This window comes from Hyaena hyaena, unplaced genomic scaffold (genome assembly GCF_003009895.1).
Source record: "Hyaena hyaena isolate Hyena2069 unplaced genomic scaffold, ASM300989v1 scaffold_314, whole genome shotgun sequence".
NCBI lineage: Eukaryota > Metazoa > Chordata > Mammalia > Carnivora > Hyaenidae > Hyaena > Hyaena hyaena.
The window spans coordinates 1,420,289-1,443,331 of record NW_024080947.1 but is presented as its reverse complement, the minus strand read 5'-3'; the positions used below and the strand labels follow the sequence as shown (position 1 = coordinate 1,443,331).

Below are 23,043 nucleotides of genomic sequence, written 5' to 3'. Positions count from 1 at the left end.
ATAAACCTCTAGCCAGGCTTCTTAAAAAGAAAAGAGAGAGCACCCAAATAGACAAAACCATGAATGAAAATTGACTTATTACAACCAATCCCTCAGAAATACAAGCAATCATCAGGGAATACTATGAAAAATTACATGTCAACAAATTGGACAACTTAGAAGACATGGACAGATTCCTAAACACACATACACTACCAAAATTCACACAGGAAGAGATAGAAAATCTGAACAGACCCATAACTAGTGAAGAAATTGAATCAGTTATCAAAAATCTCCTAACAAATAAGAGCCCTGGGCCAGATGGCTTCCCTGGGGAATTCTATCAGACATTTAAATCAGAGTTAATACCCATTCTTCTCAAGCTATTCCAAAAAATTGAAATGGAAGGAAAACTTCCGGACTCATTCTTCGAAGCCAGCATCACTTTGATTCCCAAGCCAGACAGGGACCCAGCAAAAAAAAGAGAACTACAGGCCAATATCCTTGATGAAAACAGATGGAAAAATCCTCAACAAGATACTTGCAAATCGAATGCAACAGCACATAAAAAGAATTGTCCGCCATGATCAAGTGGGATTCATTCCTGGGTTACAAGGATGGTTCAATATTCACAAATCAATCAATGTGATACATCACATTAACAAAAGAAAAGATAAAAACCATATGATCCTGTCGATAGCTGCAGAAAAAGCATTTGACAAAATGCAGCATCCCTTCTTAATAAAGACCCTCGAGAAAGTTGGGATAGAAGGAACTTACTTAAACATCATAAAAGCCATCTATGAAAAGCCCTCAGCTAACATCATCCTCAGTGGGGAAAAACTGAGAGTTTTCCCCCTGAGATCAGGAACACGACAGGGATGTCCACTCTCACCACTGTTGTCTAACATAGAGCTGGAAGTCCTAGCGTCAGCAATCAGACAACAAAAGGAAAAAAAAGGCATCAGAATTGGCAAAGAAGTCAAACTTTCACTTTTCGCAGACGATTTAATACTCTACATAGAAAACCCGACAGACTCCACCAGAAGGCTACTAGAACTGATCCATGAATTCAGCAAAGTTGCAGGGTACAAAACGAAAGTACAGAAATGAGTCGCATTTTTATACACCAATAATGAAGCAACAGAAAGAGAAATCTAGAAAATGATCCCATGCACAATTGCACAAAAAAACATAAAATACCTAGGAATAAACCTAACCAAAGATATAAGAGATCTATATGATGCATGCTTTTTTTTTAAATTTCTGAGAGAGAGACAGCATGAGTAGGGGAAAGTCAGAGAGAGAGGGAGACACAGAATCTGAAACAGGCTCCAGCCTCTGAGCTCTGAGCTAGCTGTCAGCACTGAGTCCGATGCAGCCCTCAAACCCATGAACCGTTAGATCATGACCCAAGCCAGTCGGCCGCCCAACCGACTGAGCCACCCAGGTGCCCAGAGATCTGTATGATGAAAACTACAGAAAACTCATGAAGGAAATTGAAGACAGAAAGAAATGGAAAAACATTCCATGCTCATGGATCAGAAGAATATATATTGTTAAAATGTCATTACTACCCAAAGGAATCTACACACTCAATGCAATCCCAGTCAAAATTACACCAGCATTCTTCTTAAAGCTAGAACAAACTGTCCTAAAATTTGTATGGAACCACAAAAGACCCTGAATAGCCAAAGTAATACTGAAGAAGAAAACCAAAATGGGAGGCATCACCATCCCAAACTTTAGCCTCTACTACAAAGCTGTCATCATCAAGACAGTATGGTATTGGCACAAAAACAGACACATAGACCAATGGAATAGAATAGAGAACTCAGAAATGGACCCACAAATGGATGGCCAACTAATCTTTGACAAACAGGAAAGAGTATACAGTGGAAAAAAGACAGCCTCTTTAACAGGTGGTGCTGGGAGAACTGGACAGCAGCATACAGAACAGTGAAACTAGATCACTTTCTCACACCATACACAAAAATAAACTCAAAAGGGATAAAAGGACCTGAATGTGAGACAGGAAACCATCAAAACCCTAGAGGAGAAAGCAGGAAACAACCTCCTTGACCTCAACCGCAGCAATTTATTACTTGACACATCCCTAAAGGCAAGGGAATCAAGAGCAAAAATGAACTATTGGGACCTCATCAAGATACAAAGCTTCTGCATGGCAAGGGAAACAATCAATAAAACTAACAGGCAACTGATGGAATGGGAAAAGACAGTTGCAAATGACATATCAGATAAAGGGCTAGTATCCAAAATCTCTAAGGAACTCACCAGACTCCACACCCGAAAAACAAATAATCCAGTGAAGACATGGGCAGAAGACATGAACAGACACTTCTCCAAAGAGGACATCCAGGTGGCCAGAGAGGATACATGAAACAATGTTCAGCATCCCTCCTCATCAGGGAAATCAGATCAAAACCACACTAAGATACCATCTCATGCCAGTCAGAGTGGCTAAAATGAGCAAATCAGAGGACTCTAGATGCTGGCGAGGATGTGGAGAAACAGGTACCCTCCTACACTGTTGGTGGGAATGCAAACTGGTGCAGCCCCTCTGGAAAACACTGTGGAGGTTCCTCAAAAAATTAACAATAGAAATCCCGTCACCCAGCTAGGAATTTTCCCAACGGATATAGGAATGCTGATGCATAGGGACACATGTACCCCAATGTTCACAGCAGCAGTTTCAACAATAGCCAAATCATGGAAAGAGCCTAAATGTCCATCAATTGACAAATGGATCAAGAAGATGTGGTTTATCTATACCATGGAATACTACATGGCAATGAGAAAGAATGAAATTTGGCCATTTGTAGCAACGTGTATGGAACTTGAGGGAATTATGCTGAGTGAAACAAGTCAGGCAGAGAAGGACAGATACCATATGTTTTCATGTATAGGTGGAAAGACCATGGGGAAGGAGAAGGGGAAAACCATGGGGAAGGAGACCATGGGGAAGGAGAAGGGGAAAAATAGTTGGGGAAAGGGAGGGAGGCAAACCATGAGAGACTCTTGAATGCTGAGAACAAACTGAGGGCTGATGGGGGTGGAGAAGGGTGAAGGAGGGTGATGGGCTTGGAGGAGGGCACTTATCAGGATGAGCACTGGGTGTTATAATGAAACCAATCTGACAATAAACTATTTAAGAAAAAGTAATTTTAAAAAAAGAATAAAGAGGAAGTTTTAAAATGTAGAGGAAGTTTTGAAATTCAGTAGTAAAAACTTCCAATGCTGTTCTTCTTTGTCAATTTTTTCATTTTTTTATTTTCTAGGTCTTTTGTATTTCCATATAAATTCAAATTTTCAATCTCCAATTTTCCATTGCTAGTATATACACATACATCTATCTGATTTTGTATATCTACCTTGTGTCCTGTAATCTTGCTAAATACAATTACAAATTCTAGTGGCATTCAGGAGATTTCTCAGCATTTTCTCTATACATGATCATGTTATTTGCAAATAAAGAGGTTTTATTTCTACTTTGCCAATCTGTGTCAAATTTCTTTCTTTTTATTATCTATTACACTGACTGGGGCCTCCATTATAGTGTTTAACAAACATAAGGATGGCAGTGGGGATGCTGGGCTTGCTTCCTATCTTAGGGGGAAAGCATTCTAACTTGTGACATTAATAAGACTTTAGTTAGAGATGATATGTAGAGGTCTTTTGTCAGGTAGAGAAAGCTCCCTTCTGCTTCTAGTTTCCTAAGAGATTCACTCTCTGAATGGCTGTTGAATTTGGTCCAATGCTTTCTCTGCAAGTATTCAGAGGATCACAGAGCTTTTTTCTAATTTTTCCTGTTAAAGTGATGACTGATACTAGTGGATTTTCCACTATTAAACCAAACTTGAACCCCAATGATAAACCTGTTTTTAATACACTGCTGGATGTGATTTGCTCATTTAAAAAATGTTTCATCTATGTTCATGAAAGATATCTGTTCATAGTTTTTTTGTAATGTCTTTATCTAGATTTGGTATTAATGTAATGCTGGTGTCCTGAAATGAGTTGGGAAGTGTTCTTTCTTCCTCTATTTTTCTGAATTATTCCTCCTTTAAATATTTGATAGAATTCATCAGTTAAGACACGCATAGGCCTAGAGTTCTTTTGGTTTGGGGTTTTGCTTGGCTCTGTTTGTTTGTATGGAAAAGTTTTTAACTAAGAATATCACTTCTTTAAAAGATATGTTACTACTCTAATTTTATATTTCTTCCTGAGTCCATTTCAGTAATGTTTGTCTTGCAAGGAATTTGTTTCATAAAGTTGTCAAACTTATTTCTAGAGGTTTTTTTTTTTTTAATGTTTTATTTATTTCTAGGAGAGAGAGAGAGAGACAGCGTGAGCAGGGAAGGGTCAGAGAGAGAGGGAGTCACAGACTGAAACAGGCTCCAGGCTCCGAGCTGGCAGTCAGCACAGAGCCGGACGCGGGGCTCGAACTGACGAACCGCGAGATCATGACCTAAGTGAAAGTCGGACGCTTAACCAACTAAGCCACCCAGGCGCCCCTATTTCTAGAGATTTGTAATACTCTTCTACCTGCTTATGTTTTTTTTTTTTTTTTTTTTTAGAGAGAGAGAGAGAGAGAGAGCGCGTGTGTGCATGAGTGAGGGGGTGGGAGCAGAGGGAGAGAAGAAATCTGAAGCAGGCTCCATGCTTAGTGGAGTCCGATGTAGGGCTTGATCCCATGAACCTGGGATCATGACTTGAGCCAAAATCAAGAGTTGGACAGTCAACTGCCTGAGCCACCCAGATACCCCTATATGCTTGTAATTTCTATAGAATTAAAGATGCCTCCCCCTTCCAATCCTGATATTATACTTAACATGTGTTTTCCTCCTTTATGTTTCTTGATTAGACTACCTAGAAGTTTATTCATCTTTTCATAGAGCTTGCTTTTGGTTTCCTTGATTATCTATTGATTGCTTTCTATTTCACCAATTTCTGTTCTTTTTGATCATTTCCTTCCTTCTACTTACTTTGGTTTTAATTTGTTCTTTTTCTAGCTTCTTAAGGTGGACATTTAGATAATTTATTTACACATTTTATCTTTTCTAATTCATGCATTTAAAGTTAAATATTTGTCTAAACACTGCTTCAGATCTAACCCATATATTTTTGTTTTCATTCTGTTTCACTTCAAAACAACTTTTAATTTCCCTGTTTTATTATTTTTTACCAATGTGTTAGAAGCATATGGTGTAATTACAAATATTGAGGATTTTTCAGGTATCTTTCTGATACTTATTTTTAACTTAATTGTTGGGATCAAAGGACATACTCTGCATGATTTCTATCATTTTAAACTTAATGAGACTTGTGTTATACATAAGCATATGGTGGGATATGTTGAGGAATTCCCATGTGCACTTGAAAAGGATGTATATTCTGCTATTTTTGAGGGCAATGTTTTATAAATGTCGATGAAATTATGATAATTTACAGTTATACACATCTATAGCCCTCCTAATATTCTTTGTACTTATCCCATCAATTACTTGTATGAATGTTGAAATGTCCAATTAGAATAGAAGATTTCTCAATGTACTCTTTCAGCTTTATCAGTTTCTGCTTTGTGTAGCGTGGGGGTATTGCTCAGTGGTAGAGCATTTGACTGCAGTTTCTGCTTCGTGTTGCATTTAAATTTAAAGTTATTACTTCTTCTTGATAAATCCATTTATCAATATGAAGTGCCCCTTTTTAATCTTATTAACATCATTTGTTCTGAAGTCCACTTCGATAGTAAATATAGCCACTCCAGTTTTCTTATATTAGAACCTGTACTGTATATATTTTTCCACCCTTTTTCTAATCTATTTTAAGACTTTCTTGAGAACAACAGTTTACTCTTACTTTTTTATTCAATCTGACAACTTTTGCCTTTTAGTTAGACTATATCATTTAATGGGATTATTGATATAGTTATATGTAGTTCTACCATGTTGTTGTAGGCTTTCTATCTGTCCCTTCTGTTCTTTGTTCCTTTTACCCTATCTTCTTTGGGATTATTTTTTAGGAGTTCATTTCATATCCACCATTGGCTTAACTAAAACTGTTTTTCTAATCCTTTTAAGTGGATGCTCTCTTTAACTTATTATAATCTACCTTCAAAAAATATTACATGTTCATATATAAGACTCTTACCACAATACAGTGGCTCTTTTCCCCCATCCAATTCTTTGAGTTATTGTCATACATTTAACTTTTACATGTTATAATCCCATTAGACAGACACTGTTTTATTTTTTGCTTCAGTTATCTTTTTTAAAAAATGTAAAGAAAAAAAGTTTTATGTTTATCTATAAACAACAAATTTTGTCTCAAAAAGCTATTTCTCCCTTTTCTTTTCCTTCTTTAATTTCCTAAAGTTTTTGGTTAGCTATAGACTACTATGTTGACAATTTTTCAGCACTGACAAAAATGCTATTAAACTGCATTCTGGTTTGAACAGTTTCTGAAAAGTCTGCTGCCTAAATTCTTGACTTTATTCCTTTGTATGCAATATATTTTCTTCCCTCTGACTGCTCTTAAGATTTTTCTCTTTATCACTGATTTTCAGCAATTTTCCTATGATGTGCATTGGGGTGTGTGCGTGCATCTTATCTGGGGTCTTTTTAATTTTTTGGATCTGTGGGTTTAGAGTTTACCTCAAATTGGGGAAAGTTTCAACCATTATTTATTTAAATTTTTTTTCTCTCTTGCCCTCCCCCCAAATCTGAGAATCCAATTATACTTATGTTAGACTCATGGTATCTATTCTATAGGGCCCCAAGTTGCTGTTCATCTTTTTCAATCTTTTTTCTCTCTATCATTTTGGTTGAATTCTCACTGTTTTCAAGTTCACTGACCTCTTCTCCCAAAAACTCTAACCTGCACTTAAGCACACCTCATTACTGCATTTTTAAGTCTCTGGATGTTCTGATTTTTTTCTTTTCTATATTTTATATTCCATCCCTCACAATGCTTATGAATGCGGACCATATTTACAAAAGCTGCTTTAATGTACTTGCCTGCTAATTGCACCATCTCTGTCATTTCAGGGTCTATTTCTATTGTCTCCTCGTTATGAAAATTTTCTCTTGCTTTTTTTTTATTAAGTAATTCTTGATTGGATGCAATTTACTATTAATTTTATGTTGCTGAGTGCTAGATTTTGCTGTATTAATTTATAGAGTGTTAAACTTCTGCCGGACAGTTAAGTTACCTGATTCTTCTGAGGGTTAGTTGTAAGCTCTTTTAGGATTTGTGTAGAGAAACCTTTATTCTAGGGTTCATTCTTATGAAGACCTGGTAAGTTTTCATTTCTTATAAGCTGTCTTTGCCAGCTTCTAGGGGTTTCAAATTGCATGCACAGTTTGGTGCTCAGCCAGATCCTCAAGAAGACCCCTATGCAGATTTCAGGAGCTTTCTGTGCCCAACACACTCCTCTCCAGGAGAATGAAATTTTAAATGAATCAGACTTTCCTCTCCTGCCTCCTTACTACTTCCTTTCATAGTGAAAGATATTTCACTTCTAGATTCTGGTTATGGAACTGTCAAGACTGAAAGAAAAACTGACCTCCCTTTAAAAACCTGCTTAGCATACCTTACCAAAAAAAAGAGGGGGTGATGTAAAAGGTGCTTATTTTATTTATACACACACACATGTGTGTATATACATATATATATATACACACACACATACACATACTAGGATTTTAATACAAAAAAAGCACAGATTCTGCTTCTTAAGAAGCTTATGCTGAATAGGTAATAATATTGATAAATATTAAAAAGTAGGATTATCTATACCCAAACCATAATTATGCATTAAAAAGTACTTATTTCATTACCTTTGTTCTTAAAAATATTAGCCCTTTACTATTAGTGTTGGTAAATGCCTGAACTGAAGCCCTCACTAAACCATTAAATAGCTTATATATTTTTGAGGGGAAAAATGCACAGATGTTTTTGGGGAGTTTGAAGACAGTTATGCGGACAGCAGGAAGTAAATGTTTCCTCCAAGGCTAGGCTGCCATAAGCCAAGTTTATATCTTTTTTAATTCAAATGGAAATCATAATACAAATATCACCTTTAATTTTCTTTTAATTACATTATAAGCATAACTAAGAGTCACTGGAGAGTCTTTTAAAACATAATTCTTACCCAGGGATGGGACCAGGGAAAGATGAGTGAGGCACCTAAGGTTCCCCCTTCACTTCACCTTTGGTCCCAGATCTGTTCTTAACAAGCACATAATATGAGAGTTCTGAAATTCCTTGCTACTCAGAGTGGGGTGCATGGTTCGGCATCAGCATTACCTCAGAATTTGTTAGAAATGTGGAATCTTGGGCCCCACCACAGATTTAATCAAAACCTCATTTTAATAAGATATCCAGGTGATTCATATATACATTAAAATTTGAAAAGCAGGAGCCTAGTTTATCCATTTCTTCTATTATTGAACTTCCATGCTATTTTCAATTATTTTGCTTTATTTTTCTACAGCATCATATAGAACTCTCCAGTGCATATATCTTTGTGTTCTTGAGTAATTATCTTATTAAAAGGAACTGAGGTGCCTGAGTGGCTCAGTTGGTTAAGTGTCTGACTTTGGCTCAGGTCATGATCTCATGGTTCATGAGTTCGAGCCTCATGTTGAGCTCTGTGCTGACAGCTGAGTCAGGAGCCTGCTTCGGATTCCGTCTTCCTTTCTCCCTGCCCCTCCCCTGCTCATACTGTCTTTCTCTTTCCCAAAAATAAACATTTATTAGAAGGAACACATTAAAGTGGGAATTCTAGGGGTGGCGCCTGGATGGCTCAGTTGCTTAAGTGGCTGACTCTCGATTTCAGCTCAGATCATGACCTTGAGGTTTGTGGGTTTGAGCCCCACATCAGGCTCTGTGCTCATAGCACAGTGCCTGCCTTCAGATCCTCTGTTCCCACCCCCCCTTTCTCTCTTCTCCCTCCCTGACTCATGATACACACTCTCTCAAAAATAAATGCGAAAAAAAAATTTTTTTAAGTGGGAATTCTAAGTCATTATATGTTCTTTCAAATTTGAAACTTCTAACCTGTTGTGGTCTGAGAAACCAGTCAACCAGACTTCTTGGAATTAGCAGTCAGAGAACAGAGAATTAACAGATCAGTTTAACAAGTGGTTATACTCTTGAACTTGAATCCCAGCTCTGACAAAACCAGCTGTGTCAACTATAGGTGATGATGTAACCTGTTCAAGCCAGCTTCCTCATCTGTTAAATGGGGACTATAATAATATATACCTCACAGGATTGGTATGAGGATTAAGTTAGTTAAAACAGATAAAGCACTTAGAACATAGTGTTATTTATGGGTTTGCAATTAAGAGGAAAATTAGCAGATAGAGAGGCTCTAAGTGCACCCGATATACCATTTCAGGGTCTGAATTTTCAAACATCAGCTGTACGTAGCTTAAAAAACCCTTTTTCCTCCCAACCCTGACTCTTGGACCTGTTCTAGGTAGATGAGTTTGACAGAGAAGAGTGTAGTACATTTAAGAAATGCTTCTTCCCTTTCCTTATTACATCATTATTGGTTTTAAAGGGAATGTGGATACATTAGTCTTCTGCTAAGGCCAGATGCAAAACTTAATCTTGACTGCCTAGATGCAGGAGGTCAAGAACCATGGCACATATGCAATGGTCACACTACCTTTAAAATCAAGTAGGTAGTATCATCTATCTCTCCTCCAAGGAGAATCCCTGGCTCAAGTCAAGACAGGAATCTCAATACAGTATGTTTTGAGTCAGAGCAGTAGTTCTGTCTGGGTAAAGTCAACACAGTAACGAGGAAGAAGTCACATCTAAAGGACAGAGATAGGTATAATGGGAAAGGAGGCAACAAAGTCAGAAACCCAGATAAGACAAAGAAACAAAATGCGATTCAAGGTGGAAACATGTGAAGGAGTTCAGGCCTTCCTGGTCAGAACAGGGTACTCATCACAGCACTGACATCATACTGGTTTGCCAAGCACATGCTGGGTGGGGCAGGCCCTGGTGCTGCCGGGAGCGTGGTCATGCTGGAGGAAACTGTTAGATGTGCCATCCTAGTATTTAGGTCCCCGCTACCAGACGCAATCAAATATGAAGTACGTTAGTATCCAGAGCCCCTGAAAATTATTTCTTATGTTGTTAATTCCAAGTTCCAAGTTTCAGGGGTTATAAAGAAACTGGAATTTGTGTGAATAGCATTATTCAGGTCTAACTAAAAGCACTTATAACAAAGTTCTCTATTACTTAAGTCATATTTTTGCCTTTCTAAGAAAAGATAAAGGGATGGCTATTTCACAGTCAATGAAACATTCAAACACAATCACTAATTCTCAAAGTGCTTCTGATGTAAGGGAAAGGATAAGGTGACTTTTCCATTTCTAGAAAACTGATCAAAGGCTATTAAAAACAAGCAAACAAACAAACAAAAACTATTTCCAAGTATCATGCTCTTTACTTCGGCAACTCAGTGAACTTTTGTTTAATAAGTAAAATCTATCAAGGAATTTGTATATGTGTGTACTACTTACTTTAGACCAAAAACTAATAAAAAAATAAATTTTAAACTTAAAAAAATGGAAGCAAAAAAAATGCCTCAAAGTAATTTCCTTTGATGGAGACCTGGCCAATCTGAGTGGAATCAACCTTGACAGTAGCTCCTCTATTTCTTAAATATTGGAAACTTCATCTATAAGTGTTTACCCTTTATTGGTAAAAGCTTCGAATACAAATACAGACCGAAGAATCTGAGAAAGACTTTGAGAGTAAGCGCTCTGAAAAAAAAAAAAAAAAAAGGTTCTAAAAACATATAATCTCATAGTTGGGAAGATCTGTAGAAGTCAATTCTCACCTCCTCCACTCCAGCGCATTTTCCCTGCACGACTTGTGGAGTCTCAATCTGATCAGCCTGGACTTGTACACCGCCAGTGTTGGAGAACTCCCTGCCCAATGAAGCAGCCCAGTTTCCAAGCAGGTGTAATTGTTGCCAACTTATTCACTGTAGCGCTCGTTACACTAATCAGAAATCTCTCTGTAACTTCTCCCACTGCTTCTAGTCAGGTCTTTCCGTAGCTCTAACTCTCTAGGTCCTCTTCCACTTGAAAGCGATCCCAACTACAGAAACTTAGAATAATAAAGCTCCAAAACTTCTAGTGTAACCTCACTTACTACATACACTTTAATTTTGTTTTCTCTAAATCTATCTCTACTGGTATTGGGCTAGAGGCTGAACTGGTTGAAATGAGGGTATAGGGCAGAGAGTCACAAGGATTTAGCAGAGTCCAGTGAACTTGGAGGATTTAAGGAATTGCAAAAAGGCAATTGGTTAGAGTAAAGGGAGCAAGGCAGGGAATGGAAGGAGATACAGTCAGCTGGCAGGACACACAGGACCTGATAGAACATGGTGAGATTTGGGGTTTTATCCTGAGTGTGATGGGTAATTACCCGAGGGTTCTTAACAGGGAAAAGATGGGGACTGTTTAACATTTTTTAAAACCACTTATAGGGTGTCTGGCTGGCTCAGTTGGTTAAGCGCCCAACTTCAGGTCACGGCAGGATCTGACAGTTTGTGGGTTTGAGCCCAATGTCAGGCTCTATGCTGATGGCTCACAGCCTGGAGCCTGCTTCTGATTCTGCGTCTCCCTGTCTCTCTGCCCCTCCCCTGCTTGTGCTCTGTCTCTGTCTCAAAAATAAACATTGAAAAGAAAGCCCCACCTTTGCTCCAAATGGAGAACTGACCAGAGAGGTACAAGGAGGTGATAAGGAAGACTAGTTAGAAAACTGTTGCTATCACCCAGGTAACCTGGGATGATGACACGTTGTATTATATTAGGGTAGCAGTAGGGCGATGGTGGCAATGCAGGGGTATTTGGGATATATGTAGAAGAAAGGACATATAAGCCTTATGGATGGGCTGGGAGTGGGTTAAGAAGAAGAGAGAAAACTCAAGATGGCTTCTAGTTTTTGGCCTGAGCAACTGTGTGGACCATTTACTGAGATAAAGAAGGAGGCAGAAACAGGTTTGGAGAGGAGAATTCAAGAGTTCTACTTCAGACATGTTAGGTTGGAAATGTTTATTAGACTTTCAAATAGATGTTAAATAGGCAGGCACAGAAATGAGCCTAGAGCTCACAGCAGAGATCAAGGTAAAAAAGAATAAAGCTGGGAGAACAGAAAGCATTTAAAACAAGGGGTCACATGAGACTGCACAGAGAAGAAATGTAGAAGGCAGCCGAAGACTAAGCCCTGAAGAATGCCAACTTTTGGAGACCATAAAGAAGATAACAAAGGAGACTTTGCAATTTTGTGTGTTTTTTATGCTTTCAAGTGTAAGAGAGACTGGAGATTTAGAATTACAGAAAGACATAGCTAAAACTGATGGGGAGAAGTTATAGAGAGATTTCTGCACAGTGTAATGAGCACAATGATGAATACGTTGTTAAGTGACTCTTCCTCTTCCTCGAAAAGCAGTTGGAATTACAGTTAACCCTTGAATAACATGGGTTTGAACTGTGTGGGTCCACTTACATATGGATTTTTTTCGATATGGCATCATACTATAAATGTATTTTCCTTACAATTTTCTTAATAACATTCTCTTTTCTATGGCTTACTTTATTGTAAGAATATAGTATATCACATATGTAACACACAAAATATGTGTATGTGTTAATCAACTCCTTAATGGCTGGCAAGTCTTCCTGTCAACAAGAGGCTATTAGTTAAGTTTTGGGGGAGTCAAAAGTTGTGTGTGGATTTTTGATTTGGGGGTGGGAAAGGACCCCTAAAGCCCGCATGGTTCAAGGGTTAACTGTATTTTATGTCCACAGAGTCCATAGCTAGCCATCATTATCTTCAAAAACCACCTTTCAAAGTCACGTGCCTACTCTATTTCTGAGTCCCAACCTATTAACTGAATCTGGATAGCAGCATTTCAACATGTCAGCTGCTCAATTACCCCATCTCTGGCCTCTGGCATGTGTCCTAGCTTCTGGATCCAAATTTTCACCCAACTAACAACTTCTAGTTGCCCAGCACTGACTAGGAGGCACGTTGAGATCATGTTCCCCAGAGCTGCCAGAAGTTCTTGGCTTATGATCAATGAAGCACACAATGAGTGAGTGTTCAGCAGTTAATCAGGTGACAGAGAACAACTGACATGTCAGAGAACTGTAGAATGAGCCAGATCAAGGCTGGAACAGGGAATGGGAGACTGTGCTCCAAGCTAGTCACCCCATGGGAATCTGCCCTAGGTCACCCAATGTGAAGTACTCTGAAGTTTACCATGTATCCAGGGACTGGAAGCTGATAACATTATGAACCAAACAGGAGGTACTTCACACCATTGATACCTGTTCTTTCTGCACCAAACCCTCAGGGTCATCCTGGGGACACTGTTACTTCCCCCCACATCTAGAAAGGGAATTCCAAACTATTTTTGTGTTTGGGAAGATTAAATGGAAATAAAGTGCATTGTACATAGAAGTGCTCAATACATAATAGCTACTCTCATTTATACTTTAGATGACCACAAAACAACAGTGAGGCAGCTGAATGGTAAAGTAGGTCTCTAAAAATAATAGTTTTAATGCTCTTCTTTAGCACAGAAGAATAATAAAAGGTTTTTTTGTTCGCTTTTTATGCATGAACTATCATATGACCAATGGAATTTAAACTTGTCCTGAAAAAGCTCTTTCCAGCCAAGATTTAGCAAAATTATGTTACACAAAAAACAAGTAAAGATGTCATTCTATTAACACAAGATTGATAACACCAATTCTAAATAAACACCATCAAGCAAAACAGAAATCTCCAAGCCTAATAATTATTCTTCAATAGTCACTCAGGCCTGGGCTTGTTGTTTTAAATGTCTACAATCTTTAAAGATAATATATTTCTATTTCCCTTTATTAAATTTAAGTGTAACTAAAATCATTAAAGTTGGCAACAGAAGCAGGAAACCATTTATAAGACCAGCATGGCTATTTTACTTTTATTAATGAAAAGTTATGTAATAGTTTCAGCAAACTACAGAATTCCATTCTTGTAGTCTTTTAATATTTATAGAAATTTAAAAGAGTTATACTGTTAGAGTTCATTTTTGAAACTGAGAATTTCTATTATCTGACAGCAATCAATTACTTTAGCTCAATTACAGAAATGGCTATTTAAGAGTTCTGTTCTTTATTCATACTCCTTAACAATAGGTCAACTGTGTCTAGTACTTGACCCAGAAGCTCACATAGGTGCAACTGAACAAGACAACACTTGTGAGGGTCTCAACTCCAAACGGAGTCCCATCACTGGTCTTTTTGCCTCCAACAGTACATTAAAGAAAAGAGAAGAAAAAACCAGTGCACTGGGAACCATTTACAGGCCCTGCTTATGTTAATACACAGTGCTATACTAAAGTACCAAAGACCACAGAAGCACCTTAAAAGAATCAAAGAGCAAGTGTGTAATCAGGTATAAGGAGGTCACAAACACCATGCCAATATCCAAGAACTGAAATCCCACATCTCCTATGAACTGAAAAGTGAAACCTGTGGTCACATATTTCCTTGCATCTCTATTCATAGAATCTGGATTTTTTAAAAGGTAACTAATAATTTTCATTTCTCAAACTATTACAGAGAAAAGTTACTTCTAAACTCTAATTTTCAAATAAATAAACCTTGACTTTTTTCTGCTTTAAATGAATTTTTACTTCGGAATCATTTTAGATTTGCAGGAAAGTTACAAAGATACAACAGAGTTCCTGTATTCCTCTGACTCAATTTCCCCTAAAGTTGACATCTTACATAACCACAGTTTTGTCAAGACTAAGGAATTAATGTTGATATATTGCTATTAATTAAGCTACAGGCTTTATTTGGATTTCACTTGTTTTTTCATTAATACCTTTTTTCAGTTCTAAGATCTAATCCAGGTACCACATCGCATTTACTGATTTTTTTTTTAATACTTTAAGGTTTTTTATAGTACTTTTAGGTGCTCCACAGAGAAAAAAGGTAAGTCACCTTTTCAGGAAACTATGAGATCAAATTATTTAAAGTTTCAGAAATATCTCTTCAAAAGATGCTTGTCACTTACCTATCTCCCAAGGCTCCAGTAAAGAGTCATAAAACATACAGTAAATCCTTTTAATTAATCCTGTAATAGAATATAAAGTATTATTATAATCATATTCAAATAATCCATTTTTATCAAATATATGTAGAAACTGCCTTCCTTTCATTCTCAAATTTTATTTTTAATTACTGTATACTTTTATTAAGATAACAAAAGAACTAATTTAAGGGAGAATATAATTCACTAAATTTATTACACATCTTTAGTTTAAAAATGAAAGCATGCAAAATTTAATAAAAGTTTTAAGGCAAATAGAAAATGTTCTAAAAAAAAGAAGAAAGAAATGCCAAATGAATAAAATTGACTAGGAAGAATGCTTCACATTCTTTTCCATATACATAATGCCATAGAAGTTACTAAATAGTCACAAACAAGTGAGTCATATTGAGGGCACAGCCTTTTGATGGGAAAATGGTAATCCAGAGGTTAGAGTTAGGAGATTTCTGAAAAAATGCATGTCTGGTAAAGTATCCATGTGTGTCAGTTTGCCTGAGATGGTCCCAATTTATGCCTGTTGTTCACAGTGTCCCACTCAATGTATTATTTATCTTAGATTTTCTTAGTGCTTTTTTTATTTTTTAATGGTAGCAGTATAATAAGCCCAGGTTTTCACTTTTAGGTTCTGCCATTATCTTGTCAAGCAGTATGAGACGCATTGCAGAGAACCCAGTTGCCAATTAAAATGAGGTTAAATCTGAAAGACTTTGAGCATTAAGGCATCTCTAGATGGGCTATAACTCATTCCTCATTCTCAAAGACAGTACCCAAGCCCAAACTAGTTGCGGGGCGGGGAGTGCACTCAGGCCAGAATAGCTCGAAACAACTAACTCCTTCAGACTTGAGTGGAGGTGTAAGAAATATTTAATTCTGCTGCCCTTGCTTATAACTAGTTCGAAGATCATATTAAGAAAAGCAGATGAAAATGTTTTCCATACTACTCTATAAAGCATGAGTTTTCATTTAGATCAAATGAATGTTCTTTAAACTTCTCTCTCTCAATTCTAATTACAATTTATCTTCTTTACACAAAATTAAGTGACAGCTGTTATTTTGATGGCTCTATTAACAGAAGAAATTCACATTTAAATGATGCCAGCTTTCTATCAGCATCAGGAGATACATCAAATAGAAAACTCAGTTAACTGACTGAGAGAGTAATTCAACAAAACAATATGTATATAAATGTATTGTTGGGCTAATAACATACAGAAATTTTATATATTTGCAATAACAGCATAAAGGAAGCAAGTGAGAAGAAAGCTGTATTAGAGTAAGGACATAATACCAGATGGGATTTCTCAAATCCACAGAAATATGAGAATGAAAAATAGAGAGACTGATATAGCTAACTCTATAAATACATATTTGTCCTCCTTTCTTCTCTCAGCTTTTTAAAAAGACATAATATAAAATAAAAATTATAACAATATATTGTAGGACTTCTGTAATAAATAGACATAAGATGTAAAATTATAGTAGCAAAAAGTACGGAGAGAGAAAAATGGAGCTATACAGGAGAAAAATTATTTTACTGAGTATAAGTAAAAGTGAGAAATAGATTCTTCTAAGTTAAAAAGTATATTGTAAAACCTCGAACAAATACTAAGAGAATAACTTAAGATGTATAATTTAAAAATGATGATCAAAATACCACACTGGAAGATATTCACTTATTTCAAAAGAATTCACTTAATTGAAAAGAATTCAAGAGAACAAAGGCATGAGACCTATAGAAAACAAAAAGCAAAATAGCAGATGTAAATCCAACCATACCAATAATATTAATTATGAACAGATTAAACAACCCAGTCAAAAAGCAGATTATCAGATTGTATTTTTAAACATACAATGTCAGTTGACCCTTGAACAACATGGTTTGAACTGTACAAGTCCACTTAACATGTGGATTTTTTTTCAATAAATAACACTACAGTATTGTAAAAATTTTCCTTATGCTCTTCTTAACAACATCTTTTTTTCTCTAGCTTACTTTATTGGAACATATAACATACCAAATAACATACAATATATACAAAATATGTCTGCTCTGTAACTGGTAAGGCTTTTGGTCAATAGTAGGTTAAGTTCTGGGGAGACAAAAGTTTTATATGTTGGATGCCTGGGTGGCTCAGTCAGTTACACGTCCTACTCTTTTTTTTTTTTTTAATGTTTTATTTATTTTTGAGAGAGAGATAGAGACAGCGTGAGCAGGGGAGGGTCAGAGAGAGAGGGAGATGCAGACTCTGAAACAGGCTCCAGGCTCTGAGCTGTCAGCACAGAGCCCGACGCAGGGCTCGAACCCATGAACATGAGATCATGACCTGAGCCAAAGTCAGACGTTCAACCAACTGAGCCACCCAGGCACCCCTACATGTCCAACTCTTGATTTCAGCTCAGATCATGGTCTCATGATCAAGTCCCGCATCAGGCTCTGCACTCACAGTGTAGAGTCTGCTTGGGTTTCTCTCTCTCCCGCTCTCTCTCCCTCAAAATAAATAATAAAATAAACTTAGAACAAAGTTTTATGTGAATTTTCAACTGTGTAGGAGGTCAGCATTGCAACCTCCATGTTGTTCAAGGGTAAATTGTATATTTAATATACTGTCTACAGGAGACTTATTTTATGTTCAATGATATAAATACGTTGAAAGTAAATGGAAGAAAAAAGACATACTATGCAAAGAAGAACCATGAGAATCAGAAAAAAAAAAAACACTTTAAAATAACAATGAAAAAACTGAAGGAATAAACAATTCAAAAATGAAATTGGAAGATGTCATAATCCCCTTTCAAAATTAGATAGAACAACCAATAAGAAAATACACAAGGAAATAAAAGATTTGAAAAAAGCTACAGGTCAACTAGACCTAATAGACATCTATACAATACTCCACCCAAAAACACAAAACACAATCTTCTCAAGTGCACATGAAACATTCTCTAAGGTAGACTATATTCAAGGCCATGGACAAGACTCAATAATTTAAAGTGATTTAAATCATGCAGACTGTTTCATGACCACAATAGGATGAAATTAATAATCAGTAACAGAAGGAAATTCTAGAAGTTCACATATATATGGAAATAAAACAATGCACTGCTAAATAACCAATAAGTCAAAGAAATCATAAGGGAATTCGAAAATTCCCTGACATGAATGAAAACAAAAACACAACATGCCAAAACTTATGGGATAGAGCTAAAGAAAGCAGTGCTTAAAGTAAAATTTATAGTTGTAAATGCTTATGTTAAAAAAGATCTCGGGGCGCCTGGGTGGCTTAGTCAGTTAAGCGTCTGACTTTCGCTTAGGTCATGATCTCGCGGTTCGTGGGTTCGAGCCCCGCATCGGGCTCTGTGCTGACTGCCAACTCGGAGCCTGGAGCCTATTTCAGAGTCTGTATCTCCCTCTCTCTCTGACCCACCCCTGCTCACGCTGTCTCTCTCTCTCTCTCTCTCTCTCTCTCCTAGAAATTAAAAAAAAAAAAAAAGGCTACCTGCATACTGTATGATTCCATTTACTGACATTAAAAAAATAAGATCAACGGTAACTTGGCGCAGGGAGTAAAGACAGGGATTGGCTTGCAAGGAAGCAGAAGAGAACTTTCAGGGNCTCCCTCTCTCTCTGACCCTCCCCTGCTCACACTGTCTCTCTCTCTCTCCTAGAAATAAATAAAACATAAAAAAAAATTAAAAAAAAAAAAAAGATCTCAAATGAATAACCAAAACTTCCATCTTAAGAACTGAGAAAAGAGGAGCACACATAAAAGCAAGCAGAAATAAGAGAATAATAAAGACTGAAGTGCAAAAAAAATGAAATAAAGAATAAAAAAGCAAAAAAGAAAATCAATGCAAACAAAAGTTGGTTCTTTGAAAAGATCAACAAAATTGAAAACTCTTTAGCTAGAGTAACCAAGAAAAGATAAAGGTACACACAAATTACCAGAATCAGGAATGAACAAAAGAACATTACTATTAGCCTTCCAGAAATAAAAGTTATTATAAAGGAATACTATGAACAACTATACATCAACCAATTGAGTACTCACATGAAAAGAACAAATTCTTAAAAAACATAAAACTACTACAATTGATGGAAGAAAACATTCAAATTCTGAATAGGTCCATAACAAATAAAGAGATTGAGTTAGTAATTAAAACACTTCCAACAAGTATATGTACAGACCCAGAAGGCTTCACTGGTAATTCTACCAAACGTTTAAATGAGAATACCAATCTTCAAAGAAGTCTTCCAAAATAAACAAACCAAACATATACATAAGGAGAGAACACATCTACAAGGCCAGTACTACTTTCATACCAAAAGTAGACAAAGATATTAAAAGCCATAGACCAACAATCTTTATGGATATAGATGCAAAACCCTCAACAAAATAGTAGCAAAGCAAATCCAGCAACGTAAAAAGTATTAAAACCACAACCAAGTAAGATTTACCCTAGGAATGCTCAATACATGTCCACACACATACACACACACACACACACACACACACACACACAAAAGGTTGGCTCAATACAAATCCACACACACACAAAAATAATTATTATATTAACTAAATTAACTAACACTATATTACAAAACTTTTTTAAAACTACATGATCATATCAATAAATACAGAAAAAGCATTTGCCAAAATCCAACACTGTCTTATAAAAAGTGTTCAACAAACTAGGAATAGAAAGGAACTTCCTCAACCAGACAAAAGACGTCTACAAAAACTCACAGCCAACATCACACTTAATAAAATGAAAGACTGAATGTGTCCCTCCTAAAGTTAGAAAAAAGAGAACTGTGTCCTATTTCTTACCATTTCTACCTAACATTTCACTGCAAGTTCTAACCAATACAATTAGGCAAGAAAACAAATAAACAAACAAAAAGCATCAAGACTGGAAAGGAGTTAAGTATAACTATCTCTATTCACAGATGACATAATTTTGTATACAGAAAATTCTAAGGAATCTACTTTAAAAAAAGAATTTTAGAATAACTATGCTCAATAAGGTTGCAGAATATAAGAGTATACAAAAAATTCTTTTTTTTCTATACAACCACAATAACCAATCCAAAATTGAAATGTTAAAATTAAGAAAGCCATTCCTTTTACAATCACATTGACAAGATTAAAATACTTCAGAATGTATTTAACAAAAATAGTGTAAGACTTGCACACTGGCAACTACAAATTACTGTTAAAAGAAATTAAAGACAAGTTAAATGGAAAAACATGCCATGCTGATGGATTATTAAAACTTAATATTGTTAGGATGTCAATACTCCCCATGTTGATCTACATATTCAGCACAATTTCTATTACAATCCATCATGCCTCTTCTGCAAAAATTGAAAAACTTATACTAAAACTCGTAATGGATATGCAATGGACCTAGAAGAGCCAAACAATCTTAAAAAAAGAAAAGAAAGTTGGAAGACTCACATATCACAATTTCAAAACCTACTGTATAGTTACAGTAATCAACACAGTATGGTAGTGACATACAGACAAACATGTAAAACAATGGAAAGAAATTCAAAGTTCAGAAATAATTCTTACATTTATGGCCAACTTTGATGGGGTATCGCCCAAAACAATTTAATGGGAGAAACAGTCTTTTTAAAGCAAAGTTGCAGGTACCACTGGATATCCACCATCAAAAATATGAAGCTAGACTCCTTCCTTACACCATACACAAATATGAGCTAAAAATGGATCATAGACATCAACATAAATGCTAAAACTATAAAACTCTTAGAAGAAAACAGCAGTAAATCTTTGTGACATTGGATTAAACAATAGTTTATTAAATACTATACCAAAAATATAAGCAACAACAAAAATTTGATAAACTGGGATATTTTAAATTAAAATCTTTTGTGCTATAAATGATACTACCAATAAAATGAAAAAAGAATGGAAGTAAATGATTACAAATCATATATCTAAAAAGAAACTGTTATCAGTAATAAAGAACTCTTATAACCCATTAATAAAAAATAAACAATTATTTAATTAAAAATTAAATAATAATAAAAGATTTGTGCAGACATTTCTCCAAAGAAGATTTACAAATATCTAATAAATACATGAGAAGATGCTCAACATCATTAACCACTAGGGAAATGCAAGTGAAAATCACAATACATTTTAAATTAATTTGATATTCAGTGAGACACAACTTCATACTTATAATCAAAAATAGAAATAACAAGTATTGATGAAGATGTGGATAAATTAGAATCCTCTCCATTGCTGTACCATGAAAAATGGTACAGCCAATTAGAAAAACATTTTGGCAGTTCATCAAAAGGTTAAACCATAGAGTTGCATTTGACCCTGCAATTCCCACTAGTAAGTACTCAAGGAAAAAGAAAACATACATCCACACAAAAACTTGAACATAAATGTCATAGCAGCATTAATCATAATAGCCAATAAGCAGAAACAACCCAAATGTCTATCAGCTAATAAATGGATAAACAAAATGTGGTGTACTCATTCAATGGAATAGTATCCAACAATATAAAGGATAAAAATTTTAATATATTTAACATCATGAATGAACCTCAAAAGCACTATAGTAACTGAAAGAAATCAGACACAAAAGGCTACATACTGTAGGATTCAATTTACATGAAAAACCGAATAAGCAAATGTATAGACAGAAAGTAGAATATGGTTGTCAGGCTGAGTTGATTAGAATAGAGATAAACAGTGACTGCCAACAGGTATAGATTTCTTTTAGGGGGTGATGTAAATGTCCTAAACCTAAATTGTAGTGATGGTTGTACAATTCTGTGACTATACTAACAACATTAAATTGTATACTTTAAATGGGTTAATTTAATGACATGGAAATTGTATTGCAATAAAAATGTTATTTTAGTCGAAACCAAACTATAGTGTCTAAGGAAGCTAATTAACTCCACAAATAATTTATTAAAAATTTAAGTGATTACTATGAAAATTCAGATAATGATTAAGAGAGAAGACAGGGCTGTGATTGACACAGGGCACATGGAAGAGTTTTAAGGATGACAGACAAAGTTGTATTTCCTGACCTGTGTGTTACCAGCATTCCAATAATTCAGTAAACCATGTACTTTATATTTTTATAAGGTGTTTTATACTAAAACAGATTTTTAAGGGTCATGTTTGGATTTTTAAAAAACAGGAATTTGAGGGGTGCCTGGTTGGCTCAGTCGGTTAAGCGTCCAACTTTGGCTCGGGTCATGATCTCACAGTTTGTGGGTTCTAGCCCCATGTCGGGCTCTGTGCTGACAGCCAGCTCAGAGCCTGGAGCCCATTTCAGATTCTGTTACTTCTCTCTCTCTCTGACCCTCCCCTGGTCACGCTGTCTCTCTCTCTCTCTCAGAAATAAATTAAAAAATAAAATAAAATATAAAAAAACAGGAATTTGAGATTATATTCTAATCATCAAAATAATTTCCTAAGACAATAATGAAAATATCCTGTATCTGTATACAATTACTGAGCATTTGAAATGTGGCTAGCATGCCTGAGAAACTGAATTTTTTTTAAAAATTTTTATTATTGAAGTATAGTTGACATACATGTTATATCAGTTTCAGGTATACAAAAGTGGTTGTCAAATGTATATATTATACAGTGTTCACCATGACTAAGTGTAGTTACCATCTGTCACTATACATTACAATGTTATTGACTATATTCCCTATCCTGTACTTCTCATCTTCATGACATTTATTTTATGAATGTAATTTTGTACCTTTTAATCCCTTTAACCTATTTTATCCATTACCTCTGGCAACCACCAGTTTTGTTCTCTGTATTTACAAGTCTGTTTCTGGGTTTTTTGCTTATCTGTTTTGTTTTTTAGATTCCATGTAAATGAAATGAT

The 23,043-nt window shown here is 35.8% G+C and overlaps 1 protein-coding gene across 1 annotated transcript in view; it reads right to left on the bottom strand.

The window, feature by feature from the left end:
• ZNF438 (zinc finger protein 438) overlaps positions 1-15,166 on the bottom strand; it is a 143,303-nt gene extending 128,137 nt beyond the window's left edge. Inside the window, exon 1 of the mRNA XM_039248670.1 lies at positions 15,106-15,166. The gene's annotated coding sequence lies outside the window, so the exon portion shown is untranslated. The remainder of the gene's footprint in view (positions 1-15,105) is intronic.
• Between the last annotated feature and the right edge of the window lie 7,877 nt (positions 15,167-23,043).